Source organism: Mesoplodon bidens, assembly GCF_964165515.1.
Source record: "Mesoplodon bidens genome assembly, chromosome: 15".
NCBI lineage: Eukaryota > Metazoa > Chordata > Mammalia > Artiodactyla > Ziphiidae > Mesoplodon > Mesoplodon bidens.
Genome location: NC_138171.1, coordinates 23,236,134 through 23,245,573, shown reverse-complemented (window position 1 = coordinate 23,245,573; position 9,440 = coordinate 23,236,134). Strand labels below are relative to the sequence as shown.

The following is a 9,440-nucleotide window of genomic DNA, read 5'->3' as shown; positions in this document are numbered from 1 at the left end:
GCCCTGCAAGCACGGGCTGGTGGGCTGCTAAGGCAGCCCTGTTCACCCTTAGCAGGACCTTGGGCCTCGCTCCACGGACACTGGCATCCTGAACAAGGTGCTGAGCCCAAGGGAGGGAGGGGTAAACCCTAAAGAGGAGCCATCAGGGAAGGCCTCCTGGAGGCAATGGTGTTTCAAGCCGGCCTTAAAGAGTGGGGAGGATGTTGCCCAGCTGAGATTGGCAGATGGAATCATGGGTGGGGGAGCAGCACACACAAAGTGGTGGAGGCAGGAAAAACGGGTTGTGCCTGGTGTGTGGTGTGGGATGAGCTAGTGGATGATATATTCAGAGAAGTGGGTGGGGTTTATGTGGTTCACCAAGGGCCTCGAATGCTACACCTTATACAGATCCTTTCACTTCCTTTCTCTGTCTTCCTTCCATCACTACAAGGTCTTAGGACCCATTTATTCAACCCCTGACCCCAGTTATCTTCCTTCCCAGCCCCAGGTCTTCCCCATTCACTTTCTCCTCTTTCTCATCCATACCCTGACCTTGAATTCTGTTCCCTATGAAATGGGAAGTCACAATGGCTGAAAATGGGTTGATTATGGCGGGAATGGGGTCCTGGCAGTGAGGGGGTGTGTCTTGTAACAGGACCTTTCAGTACCTTAGCCCAAGACAAGGGCTCTCGTGGTGGGAAGTCAGACATGACAGAGGAACAGGGAGGAGGCCAGCGTGGCTGCAGTGTGTTTTCATGGATCATTATGAGGATAAAAATTGATGATGCCCTCAAAGTATCCAGCGTTCATGCTGGCACATAGTAGGTGTTCAGTAATTAATGCGCCCATGTCATGATTTTCCCAGGTCAGTTCTGGAGTAATTATTATTATTATTATTATTATTATTTTTTTTTTGCGGTATGTGGGCCTCTCACTGTTGTGGCCTCTCGCGTTGCAGAGCACAGGCTCTGGACGCGCAGGCCCAACGGCCATGGCTCACGGGCCCAGCCGCTCCGCGGCATGTGGGATCTTCCCAGACCGGGGCACGAACCCATGTCCCCTGCATCAGCAGGCCGACTCTCAACCACTGTGCCACCAGGGAAGCCCTGGAGTAATTATTAACAGCTTCCCTTTCAATCTTATAAGCTCTTGGTTTGGAAGATAAATTATACAGTCATTGCATCTATCAATAATTGCTGTTTCTTGGGAAGCTTAATTCCCTAAGGTGCTTCTGGGAGAGCAGCATCCCCAGCATCTCCAGTATCCCCAGGAGACGACCACCTTCCTCATACCGACATCCTCCCCGCCCTAGCCCCACTTTCCTGCCCCTGGAGGAGCAGCCCCAACAGGCACAGCGGTGCTCATGCCAGCCCCCCATCCCCAAGCAAACAAGAGTGTCAGCATCTCACAGTTGCCACATTTTCAGCATGGGAGTCCTGGGTGGCTGCGTGATTTCCCCAGCTGTGTCTCTGAAGGAGGTGCCTGGGGACAGGAAAGTGATCTGCACAGGGAGGCAGGAGGTTGGCATGTGCCCAGCCTGGTTTGTCCCCCTTGCTCAATTTGACCTTGGGCCTGGCTGGCTCCATCCCACCCTTGGCACCAGTTTCTTATGTGCTGAAGAGGCGGTTCCCCTGTGGATGGGGGCGTAGAGACGAGGTAGTGGACGAGTTTCTCGGGGCTGTGGGACTTGAGCAAGTGCCTGGGTTGTGGTGAAGACAGTCCCTCCTGGGCAGGGCAGTGGGGGTGGCCTCCTGCGATCTCACCCATCATCCTGGCCCTGGGGACATTCTCTCTTCATGCCAGCACCTGCCCCGTCCTGACCGTTCTGAGACTCAGAATTCAGCTTCTTTAGATACCTGGATTGGCAGGTGCTTGACAAAATGTGGGCCTCACTTTCTTGGCCTGTAAAATGGGCCTGATATTACTCAGCTGTTATTCTATGGGGAGATCAGATGATATGATGGCTGACAAGGGGCTTGCTTGCCCACAGTACCAGCAGGTGGGGAGGGAGTGGGTGATGACACCCTTTTGTTCCCACGGTGTCAGCACAGACCTCTGCACACAGTAGGTGATTACTCAGTGCGTCCCAGCAACAGATGGCAGGGAGGTGACGTGTGCTGAGGGCTCTGTCTCCCCTTTGGAGAGGCCAGAGAGGGATGTAGTCACTGATGCCTGGCCCCTCCTACTTTGCGCGTGAGACCTCTGCTGCCCCCAGAGGCTGGTCTGGTGGGGAGAGCGGGGCACTGTTCCCATCAGGGTGACTTCACCCTGCCTGTCACCTGGCAACACCATGCGCCCCTAACTCAGGAACGCTGAAGACCTGAGGGGTAGATGCCAGGTCAGGGAAGCTAGAGTTGTGGTGGGGTGTCTGTGGGCCCCACAGATCTAGATTTTAATGCCAACTCTAATGCATGCTGCCTCTCTGACCTCAGGCAAGTCATTTAGCCTCTCAGAGCCTACAGTTCCCTCTGTAAAATGGGGATAATGGAAGAGGGTTCACAGAGTTAGGGAGACCCAATTACATGGCACAGAGGAGCGAGTAATCCCTGCTGCTGCTGGGATTACCCTTATCTTCATGTCAGCTCTGCCCGTTGGCAGGACCTGGCATGTCATTGTAATGATGCTGTAAATGGCGGATGCCCTACAAGACATTAGGGCAGTGGGCTCCGCATCCCAGCTTAGGTAACACGCTTTCCTCTTGACGCCCCACTCGCCTCGGCACCACAGCCTCCCTTCCTGCCCGGATCCGGGTCCCCGGGCTGGGCGACCAGCACGCACCCATCGCCTCTCCGGAAGAGTGATGATGGTTAGGTTTCCCTTGATGCGAATGAGAGTTGTAACAAATTGCACAGGATGAAATTCAAATGACCAAAGGAAAACGTTATTTAGTATTGCTTAAGCTGACGGCCCGGAGGGTGGGTGCCGATTCCACCAGACGCTGCAAAGCCAGGTTCAGAAATGTCAGGTGTCCTCCGGGAGCTGCTCTGTGTCTCTGAGAAAGCTGCCAACATTGCCTGGGCGTGCAAGCCCTCTTCCAGCTGCTGATAGAAGAAAAGAAAGAGGGAGAAAAGAACAAGAAGTTTGCAGTGGATTTCAAGCCCCTGGCTGATGTACTGGTACAGGAAGTTATAAAACAGTATGGAGAACAAGTTTCCAGGCTTGGGAAAAACAATTTTTGGAGAAGAATCCAATGAGTTTACAAATGATTTGGGGGAAAAGATTATCACGAGACCGTGTCCAACAGTGGAAGAAACAGATCTTCTCAAAGTCCTTAATGGTAACAAGTTGGCCTCTGAAGCATTAGCCAAGGTTGTACATCAGGACGTTGTCTTTAGTGACCCAGCTCTGGATGCAATAGAGATCAACGTTCCACAGGACACTTTGGGAGTTTGGGTGGATCCTATAGATTCAACTTATCGGTATATAAGAGGTTCTGCTGACGTTAAATCCAAGCAAAGAATCTTCCCCAGTGGACTTCAGTGTGTCACTATTTTAATTGGTGTCTGTGACATACAGACAGGGGTGCCCCTGATGGGAGTCGTCAACCAACCTTTTGTATCGCAAGACCTAAACACCCTCAGGTGGAAAGGACAGTGCTACTGGGGCCTTTCTTACATGGGGACCAACATCCATTCATTTCTGCCTCCCGTCTCTACAAGAAACAGCAGTGAAACGCAGAGCCAAGTGACCCAAAACCCCAGCTCTGAGGCGGAATGCTCCCACCCGTTCTCAGCTGTCATTAGTACAAGTGAAAAGGAGACCATCGGGCTTCCCTGGTGGCGCAGTGGTTGAGAGTCCGCCTGCCGATGCAGGGGACACGGGTTCGTGCCCCTGTCTGGGAAGACCCCACATGCCGCGGAGCGGCTGGGCCCGTGAGCCATGGCCGCTGAGCCTGCGCATCCGGAGCCTGTGCTCCGCAACGGGAGAGGCCACAACAGTGAGAGGCCCGCGTACCGCAAAAAAAAAAAAAAAAAAAAAGGAGACCATCAAGGCCGCACTGTCACGAGTGTGTGCAGAGCGCAGATTCCAGGCAGCTGGGGCTGGTTACAAGAGCCTCTGTGTTGTCCTTGGCCTTGTTGACATTTACATCTTCTCAGAAGATACCACATTCAAGTGGGACTCTTGTGCTGCTCACGCCATCCTCAGGGCCACGGGTGGGGGAATGGTGGACTTAAAAGAGTGCTTGGGGGACTTCCCTGGTGGCGCAGTGGCTAAGAATCTGCCTACCAAAGCAGGGGACACAGGTTCGAGCCCTGGTCCAGGAAGATCCCACATGCCGCGGAGCAAGCCCATGCGCCACAACTACTGAGCCTGTGCTCTAGAGCCTGTGAGCCACAACTACTGAGCCTCCATGCCACAGCTACTGAGCCTGCGCACCTAGAGCCTGTGCTCTGCAGCAAGAGAAGCCACCATGATGAGAAGCCCGCGCACCGCAAAGAAGAGTAGCCCCCCCCGCCCTGCTCTCTGTAACTAGAGAAAGCCTGCACACAGCAACAAAGACCCAGTGCAGCCAAAAATAAATAAATAAATTTATAAAAAAAAAAAAAAAAAAAAAAAAAAAAAAAAAAAAGAGTGCTTGGAAAGAAACCCCAACTCGGGGCTTGACTTGCCACAGTTGGTGTATCACGTGCGAAACAGAGGCGCTGCTGGAGTGGACCAGTGGGCCAACAAGGGAGGACTAATCGCTTACAGATCAAAGAAGCAGCTGGAGACATTCCTGAGCCGCCTCCTCCTCCTCCAACACCTTGCCCCTGTGGATGCACATACACAGACGAGCTCCATCCTCAGGGACTCGAAACCCAACTGTGAACCTAGTTTCCACCTCTCTATCTTCTGAAGACAGCTTTGTCCTATTGACAGTCAAAGTTCACCTTCCTCTTTGAGGAGCATTTTTCCATTATGTGTTCATAATGTTAATGTCAATAAATGACTGATATTCGTGCCACAAAAAAAAAAAAAAGACATTAGGGCAGGTGCTAGGGCTCATCCTGTCATTTGCTCAGTAAGTATTTATTGAGCATCTTCTACATCCCAGCCACTGGGCTGGGGGCTCCAGATACGTCAGTAAGGAAAAGAGATAGTGTCTTCCCTGCTGGGCTTACTTTCGGGATGGGACTCATCGAACCAACCAGTAGGTATGATGTACTAGAATCCGGGTGGTGTTGCATGCTATAAAGCAGGGCAAAGGGACAGAGAGTGAGAGCACGGTTAGACAGGGGGGTCCAAGTCCAGGATGGCCTCTCTGAGGAGGTGACTTCTGACAGAGACTTCAAAGAAATGAGGGAGGATAGGAGTCATGTGGATATCCAAGGAGCAGCGCTCCAGGTGGTGGAAACAGCAAGTGCAAAGGGCCTGGGGTGGGAGTGGATTGTGACGGAAGAACAGCTGGGAGGCCAGTATAGGGGGAGCAGAGGGTACTTGATGGGGAGAGTGGTAGGAGGTGAGGTCAGAGGGCACATGGAGGGCAGATGTGTTTGGCCCTATAAGCCAAGGCATGGTCTTTGTCTTTTCACTACTAGTGAGGTGAGAGCCCTGAGGGCTTTGAGCAGAGACTTGCATCTTAACAGGATCCTCTGGCTACTGTGTGGAGACCAGGCTGAAGGGATCAAGGGTGGAGGCAGGGAGGCCATGGGGAGGCTACAGCTCTAATCCAGGAGAGAGATGATGGTGGCTGGGACCAGGTGGCAGAGGTGGAGGTGGCAAGGGGTGGTTGGATTCTGGAGATGTTTTGGAGGTAGGGACAACACGATTTCCTGATGGATTGAATGTGAGGAGAGAGAGAATAGGAGGACAGAAGAGGAGGAGGGAGGGGCAGAGAGAGAGAGGGTGTTAAAAGCCACAGGGCTGGGTGAGGTCACCTGTGTGGGCAGAAAGGGGACTGAGCCATGGCCACTTCAGGAAGTAACATTTGAGTGACTGTAAATATGTCTGGTGAACTGAAAATTAGGATGTGGGTCTGAGTTATAAACATAACACAAAGACATAAAGAAGAATAAAATATTTTCTATCATAAAAACCATTGGAAGGGGCCACAGAAATGAGCTGAGTGGTCAGGAGGCCCAGGTTCCATGCCGGACCCCCGTGTCTGCTGTGTGGCCTTGCTTAGGCACCTACCCTCTCTGGGATGCTGATTCCTTATGGAAGGTCTTGACTCGCTGACTAATGGGCCATCCTTCAGGCATCTCCCATGGAGACACTAGGGCAGCCGTGAGGCTCCAGAGGGCCTGCAGTTGTGGAAACAGGGAGAAGGGGTGGGCAGGGGAGATGAGGGTGGGGAGAAAGTTGGCCTGGAGAGCTCCTTCGGTGGAGGTTTGCAGACAGGGAGGCCACAGCTGAAAAGAGGAGAGACTCATGCAAAGCCGTGGCAGGTGCTGCTGGGATGACTGAGACGGGGCAGATCCTGCAAGAGGCACAATGATATCAGGCTGGGCCTTTGTCCCAGCGAAGTGCTGAGCCAGCATATAGGCTGGGCTTGGCCATATTCCCTGGGTGCAGCTCCTCCAGGGCCTGGCCTGGTAGAGGAGACCCTTTTCCCCCCACCATGGCCTTTCCCTGCTGCTAACCTTCCCAGGGGCGTTTTTTTGTTTCTACCATAGAGGGCAGAAGTGTCTCCGATAAGCACCTGGTCACAGAACTCAGCATGTGGCAGCCACAAGGGACCTAAGAGCTCATTGTACAGCTAGGGAAACTGAAGCCTTGTGTGGGAGAGTGACTCACCCTGGCCCCAGGAGCTGGGGCACAACTGGGGCTCCAACCTTGGTTCACCACTTTGCCATTGAGAACTCCGTCCTCCCCTCCCCCACCCCTCCTGCCCTCCTCTTTTGTTTTCCACACCCTTTGTCAAGGGTCAGTGGGGGAAAGGGAGCAGGCTCTTGAGGAGGTTGACCTGGGTGCCAAACCCACTTGTGCTACTCACTTGCTGTGTGACCTTAGCTGAGCCACTCAACCTCTCTGAGTCTCATTCTCCTTGCCAGCCAGATGGATGTAATGATGACAACCTGTCAGGGCTGTGGGGAGGAGCCAACTGATAGCTGTGTGTAGAATTGGAAAAATAGGCTGACCGGTACCAGTCTCATGCTCCCTGGGCTGATGGGCATCTGGGTTATCCGGTCGGGGGGTGATGCCCAGACCTAAAGTGAAGGTAGTACCGAGAAGGTTCTCCCACTTGACATTTCTTTTTTTTTTTTTTTAACCCTCTTTTTTTTTTTTTGTGTGGTACGAGGGCCTCTCACTGTTGTGGCCTCTCCCGTTGCGGAGCACAGGCTCTGGACGCGCAGGCTCAGCGGCCATGGCTCACGGGCCCAGCCGCTCCATGGCATGTGGGATCTTCCAGGACCGGGGCACGAACCAGTGTCCCCTGCGTCGGCAGGCGGACTCTCAACCACTGTGCCACCAGGGAAGCCCAACCCTCTTTTAATTAATTTACTTATTTGGCTGTAGAACGGCTTGTGGGATCTTAGTTCCCTGACCGGGGATTGAACCCGGGCTATGGCAGTGGAAGCACCGAGTCCTAACCACTGGACCACCAGGGAATTCCCTCCCACTTGACATTTCACACAAAGCTGTCACACAAAGCACTCCCAGAATTTGTCTCCGAGGGCCAGGACCCTGTGGGTGGGGTCTGGAGAAAAGGTCGGAACAATGCCCGAGAGCCATCCTCTGCTCCATTGAATGCCGTCACCTCCATGTCCAGCCTGGCCACACTTGAGATGCAGCCACACTGTGCTGGTCAGCGGACAGCGGCCAGGGCAGGTTGGGAGCCAGCCCCAGTAAGAGCTGTGTCTCCCCAGTGTGAGTAGCTGGGGTGGCTTGATGGGGCTTGGCGGCATGGGCGATGGGCAGGTGGCCCGGTTCCAGGAGTGTCATGGAGCTTGGAGTGGCTGCAGCTGCCCCACACCGCCTGTCTCCTCCTCTTCCCAGCCACACCTCTCAAGAGTGTGGACCGTGCCCACTGCTTCTGCCTTTGGTTTCCGCCCTGCCCCCAGCCACCCCGCTTCCTCCTTCCCTCGCCAGCTGAACTTCTCAGCGGTGTTGACTATGCTCACCGACCCCTTGTATTCCTCACCCACTGCAGCCTGGATCACATCTCAACCTTCCATGGTCGTTGTTCTCGGCAAGGCCACCAGGACCTCCTATGGTTCACCTGGTGGCCACACCTCAGTCCACAGCGCCCCAGGCTCTGGGCATTGGCACATGCCCTGACTGGGACCTCTGCTAGCTTCTCTGGCTATCAAAGTATCTCATGCTTTTGCCAGTTTCCCTTCTTCTGTTGGTCCACTAGATGTTTCTGCTTCTCAGGGCTCTATCATGGCAGCCTTCTCTTCTCAGACCACACCCTCTCCAGGGGACTCATCCACTGCCACCGCTTCAGTGTCCTTCTGAACACCCACCATCCCCAGACCCCCAGCTCCATCCCTGGCCTTTACCCGGAGCTCTGCTGGATGGCACTCCCGATGTCCCAGAAGCACCTCCTGCTCAGCCTGTCCAGAGGGACCTCAGCATTTGCCCTCAAGCCTGCCCTTGCCTCTCTGTCCCCTGATCCGTGAGTGGCACCATCGTTCTCTGTGTGGACCCTAATAGCCATAGCATCCTCTTTGCCCCCATCAACCTTTTTTAAAAACAGCTTTATTGAGGTATAATTTACATACCCTAAAGTTTACTTATTTTATTCATTTGGATGAGATTTAATAAACTTATAGTGTGCAACAGTTACCACAATCCCAAATTCCCTTGTGCACATTTGCAGTCAATCCCCACTCCCATCCCAGGCCCCAGGCAACCACTGATCTGCTTTCTAGTTTTACCTTTTCTAGAAAGTTCCTATAAAGGGAAACATATAATATGTAGTCTTTGTGTCTAGCTTCCTCCACTCAGCATATTGTTTTCTATGTTCATCTACGTTGTTGCACATATCAGTACTTCTTTCCCTTTTAGTGCTGAGTGGTATTCCATCTGATGGATATATGACATTTTGTTTATCTGTTCACTGCTTGATGGGAATTTGGATTTGGGGCTATTATGAATAATGCTGCTATGTGTATTCACGTACAAGTCTTTGGAGGGGCACATACTTTTGCTTTTCTTGCTTTCCTCCCTTTTTCCTACCGTCCTGCCAGACCCTGATTTTCACTGGGAGGCCACGTGGTTCCCCGGAAGCTGACTCTACCTCCCCCACTCAGGGATAGAGCACATGACCCAGGCTAAGCCGATCAGTGTGTTCCATCCCCAGGCACAATGACTGGTTCCTGGATGGGCATATGACATAAGCAAGTCCAATCAGAGTGACACTTAGGACCCCGGTGCCTCCGAGCCCAAGATGGGCCTCCGGGCACAGCTGCCCGCACTAAACACGGGGCCCAAGAGCCGGTAAGCTTCTGGCGTGAATGGTTTCCCTCGGACAGAGGAGCTGAGGGCGACCCTCGCCAGGCTGCATCCGGAAAGACCACCGTGAAGGAAGCGTG

General features: G+C 53.3%; 1 pseudogene across 1 annotated transcript; it reads left to right on the top strand.

The window, feature by feature from the left end:
- Positions 1-2,937: 2,937 nt before the first annotated feature.
- LOC308629011 (inositol polyphosphate 1-phosphatase-like) lies at positions 2,938-3,957 on the top strand (annotated as a pseudogene). Its single transcript has one exon. The product of its transcript is annotated as an inositol polyphosphate 1-phosphatase-like (transcript).
- Positions 3,958-9,440: the final 5,483 nt, after the last annotated feature.